Below are 5,000 nucleotides of genomic sequence, written 5' to 3' on the forward strand. Positions count from 1 at the left end.
AACGCAGAATGTGGCCTGGAACAATGATAGCTGACGGAACGAGGTTTGTCCGGGTCAGATTTCATGACCAGGTACAGTCACTCCCTTACTCCACAAAGTTTAACACTGTGATGGGGAACGAATACTTTAGAGTAATACATGATAGACAACAAAAAGTGTGCAGGATGTGCATCCAGCCGGGACACATCCTGAGAGAGTGTCCAGAATTTATGTGCCACAACTGAGGGGTGCAGGGACACTTTGCGCGAGAGTGCAGCGCGAACAGCACAAAATGCACAAACTGTAAAAAAAGAGAAAATGAATGTGAGTGTGAGAACGGAGAGGAAAGCAAGAACGAGGTGGAGGAGGTGTACGAGGATGAAGACGAGGCGGAGGAGGTGTACGAGGAGGAGGCGGAGGAGAAGGAGGTGATCGGAGCAAGCAGGAAGGAGATCAGAGAAGACGAGAACAGTGACGGAGAAATGGAGCAGAGCGGAGAGAGCGGAGGAGAACGGGCGTCAGAGTGCGAGCTGGAGACGCCGGAGCTGGCTGGAGAGGGAGGACAGCAGAAGCAGCGAAAAACGAGCGAGAGAGGGAAAAAAGGAGACGGAAGGGACGTGGCAGAAGACCCGGGGGTAAGCATGAGCACAGAGGGGAGGGAGATGCCTGAGAGTAGTGTTGGACAGGCGGGAGGGAGAAAAATCACGCTAAATAATACGGGTAAAAGCACCAGTCCCAATGAAACGGACAGTGAAATGGATGTGAGTGAACTGGCGAGTGCGCAAAAAAGACTAAGTCTTGGACAACGAAAAAAGTTGGTGAAAAAATTGAAATGTAAGGACAAATAATGACTGACAATAACCCCTGTAAATCCGTTTTTTTTGTTTTTATTTTTATGATAATGGCCTTTAATTTATTTTCGATAAACGTGAATGGACTAAGGAACAAAGAAAAAAGACATGCGATTCTTTCCTTGCAGAATGACGTTTTGTGCCTGCAGGAGACCAGGTGGGATGATTCCCTGGTGGAAGACATAAAAAAAGACTTTGTGGGCCATATTTTCTGCTCCAATGGCACGTCGAGGGCGAGAGGAGTGGCGGTTTTAGTCAAAACGGGTCGGGTAACAGGGGTAAATTTGGTTTATGGAGACAAAGAAGGAAGAATAATAGTAATAGACTGTGTGTATGAAACGAAAAATATAAGAATCATAAATATATATGCACCGAATGGAGAAAAAGAAAGGAAAACGTTCTTCATTGCAATAAGCAAATGGTGGGAAAGGAATTGTATAATAATCGGTGACTTTAATGTGGCGATGACACCCACCGATGTGTCAAAAAATAATGTGTTTAAGGGGGATGTGAGCAGGGGGACACTTAAAGATATAATGATAACGAAACAATGCATTGATATTTGGAGATTGCTACATCCATGGGAGAGGGTGTTCTCCAGGAGACAAATTGTACTAAATACATTAAAACAATCTAGAATAGATTATGCTTTGGTGACATGCGAGGTAGTGAGGTGGATTAAAGAAGTTGAATATAAAACTAATATGTGGAGCGATCACGCTGGAATAGAAATCACGTTTAGAAAAGAAACGAATGTACGTAAAGGAGGGATATGGTGCTTTAATGCAAGCTTGCTGGATGATGGAATGTTTGTGAAAAGTATGGAAAGATTGTTGAATGATGTGGGATATGAGTGGAATGAGAGTGAAGATATGAATGTGTGGTGGGATAGTGTAAAAGGCAGAATTAAAAAAAAGTGTATCAATTATAGTAAAGAGAAAAAGTGGAGAGAAAATAGAAAGGAAGAGAATTTGAGAAAACAACTAAGTGAGGAAATAGCATCGCTTGACAGTGTAGATAATGTAGATGTCGAAAAATACATACATTTAAAAGAACAGTTGGGAGTGATTGAACTTAAAAAGAGTAGGGGTGCAGCCATTAGGAGTAAAATACAATATATGTATGAGGGGGAGAGGAGTACAGCCTTTTTTTTAGGTCTGGAAAAACAAAAACAAAAAAGAACAGAAATAAACAAATTATTAAATGAAGCAGGTAAAAGTGTGACAGATAAAAAGGGAATTTTAGAAATAGTAAAGGGCTATTATGAAAGCCTGTTTTCGAGACAGGAGTGTGATAGCGTGAGTGTGAACAGAGCTTTGGGTGCCTTAAAGAAAAAACTAAGCGAGGACGATAAAATGTGGTGTGATTGTGAGTTTACAGAGGGAGAAATCAGAAGTGCTTTAGAGGGGTTAAACAAAAACAAAAGTCCTGGGAGCGATGGCCTAACTGCGGAATTCTACCAAGCTTTCAAAGAGCAGCTGGTGCCCTTGGTGAACAAATTGAGTAAATATATGGAAAAAGTGAAACATATACCAAAAAGTTTAGGGGAAGGGGTGGTTACTATTTTTTTACAAAAACAAGGGGGACAATAAAAATCTGGACAACTACAGACCAATCAGCCTACTCAACACAGACTACAAAATCATAGCGAAAACAATAGCCAATAGAATCAGGGAGGTAATAGGAACAATCATAGAACAAACACAATCATACAGTATACCAAACAGAGACATAGCAGACTCAATCATTTCAATAAAACAGACGGTCAGGGATATGGAAGGGGAGGGGGGAATATGGCTAGGGATTGATTTAAATAAAGCTTTTGACAGAGTAGATCACGGGTTCATGGGGAAGGTGTTAGAGAAGTTTGGATTCGGAGAGAGAATGAGAGAATGGATAAATATGTTGTATACAGGAGCGGAAAGCAAGATAAAATGTAACGGGGAACTAACTGATTCTTTTAAAATATCAAGGTCAGTGAGACAAGGATGTCCGATGTCAGCGCTGTTGTACAGCTTGGTAGCAGAGCCACTGGCAGCACTGATATCGGAAGACGTAAACATAAAAGGTATAGGTAAGGAAAACGTAAAAATAATACAGTATGCAGATGACGTGAATATAATGGTAAAAGGAGAGGAGGATATAGAATTAATATTAAAACATGTACAAACTTATGAAAGAGCATCTGGGGCAAAAGTAAATGAAAATAAGTCAGAAATTATGTTACTAGGTAAGGAATCCAATCTAGTTAATAAGTGGGGATTTAAAACGGTGTGTGAGAGAAGAAAAGTGTTGGGAGTGAATATGGGGAAAAATGAGAATGAATGTGATGATATAACATGGAAAGAGGTGGTGGGTAAAATTAAAAAAACATTGAATTTGTGGAAAGCGAGGGGTCTATTGTTGAGAGGAAGGGTAGCCGTAACAAATGCTCTCGTGTTGTCCAAAGTGAATCATGCGCTGAGTACTTGTACGCTTCCGGACTGGGCCTTTAAGGAGATTTCAAAGACCATTAGGGACTTTATTTGGAAAAACAAAGCAGCGAGTATAGCTCACAAAACAATAATAGGGGCTAAAGATCAGGGGGGGCTAGCTTTGATTGATTTTCTTACAAAAAAAGTAGCACTAAGAGTCAAATTGATAGGCAAATTTATGGACCAGAACCGGAACGTAGTTTGGAAAAACCACTTCAAACAATATCTGTGCAGTTTTGGACTCTACAACGAGGACAACCTGTACCAGATCAATAACCCGGATTCATTTAAACACTTGCCACGGTTTTTCCAGGAAGTACTCAGTGCGTGGTATCAGGTTTCATCCTGGACTGTACCAGAGTGCGGAACGAGAGGGTCAGTGCTACGACTGCCCTTCCTCTCGAGCCCGTATTTTAAAAATGGGGAGAGGGTAATTAAGTGTGAAGCTATGTCGAAAGCGGGATATATTAGAATAAGGGATTTACTGAACTGTGGGGGGGATTTTGATTTACAAATGGTGGTGAGGGGTTTAAAAAATAAAGGGTGTGTGTGCAGAAAGGATGTGATTGAGGAAGTGTTTGCAAATGTAAAATTGTCTTTGTCGAGCGAATGGGAAAAATTAATCAAAGAGAAGGAGGGAGTGATGCAGGACGATGTGGGGGGGATCTCCCTGTGCCTAGGGGAGAAGAAACACAACATTATAGATGTCACTACAAAAATTTGGTATAGGTGCGCAATCACACATAGAATACAGAAACCCACATCCGAAGTAAAATGGACAGACACATACCCGGACATAACAAGCAACATGATATGGAAGAACATTAACATTCCGCATACACCACATGCAATATTTGACCTAGATTTCAAACTGAGGCACAGGAGGATCTTCACCTGCATCGTCCTGCATCAGATCCATAAGGAGAGGTATGAAAGAAAGTGTTGTGTATGTGAAAGTACGGATGAGGATTTAATACATTTGTTTGTTACGTGTGGGGAATTGGTTTATTTTTGGGGAAAAATAAGAGAAATGTTGAGGAAATGCAGTAAGAATGAGTGTTGGAATGAAAGGGGGTGGGAATTGTCGGTGTTGTTGGGGGTGGGAACAAAACAAAAAAATCACAATGTAATGAATATAATTTTGGCTTTTGCAAGAAAAGCGGTTTTTAACAGGAGGAATTATGCACTGTATGAAATTAAGAAAATGAATGTGTGGAGAATGTTTGTGAATGAATGGAAAGCACATCTTAAATTACTGTACATAGCGAATGAGAGTGAGTTTATGAGAATGTTTGTGGAAGGTGCGAATGTGTGTAGAGTAAACGAGGAGGGAATTATGTGGGATGTCTAAATTATTTTGTTTTTGGTTTTTTTGGTACGAGGGCTTCTTTTTTGGTCATGGGGAAAATGGGTGATTTGATTTGGGTTTTTTTTTTCTCAGTGGTTTTTTGAGAATACTGTGGGGTTTTTGTATGTTTTTGTGGTTTGTTTTCAGAGGGGTGTTTGCTTTGGGGGAGGGACTCAGAAGAGTTGTCATGAGTTGGGGGTATCAGGGGTGATTTGAGTTTTTTTTTCTGATGCTATGTTTTTATTGTTTTTAGGGTGCCGTTTGCGTCAGAGGGGAGGTTTAATTTAGAGGGTGTATGTATTATAATAGCATTTGTTGTAAATGATGTGAAACAATTATAAATGTTTT

This window comes from Labrus mixtus, unplaced genomic scaffold, assembly GCF_963584025.1.
Source record: "Labrus mixtus unplaced genomic scaffold, fLabMix1.1 SCAFFOLD_49, whole genome shotgun sequence".
Lineage (NCBI taxonomy): Eukaryota > Metazoa > Chordata > Actinopteri > Labriformes > Labridae > Labrus > Labrus mixtus.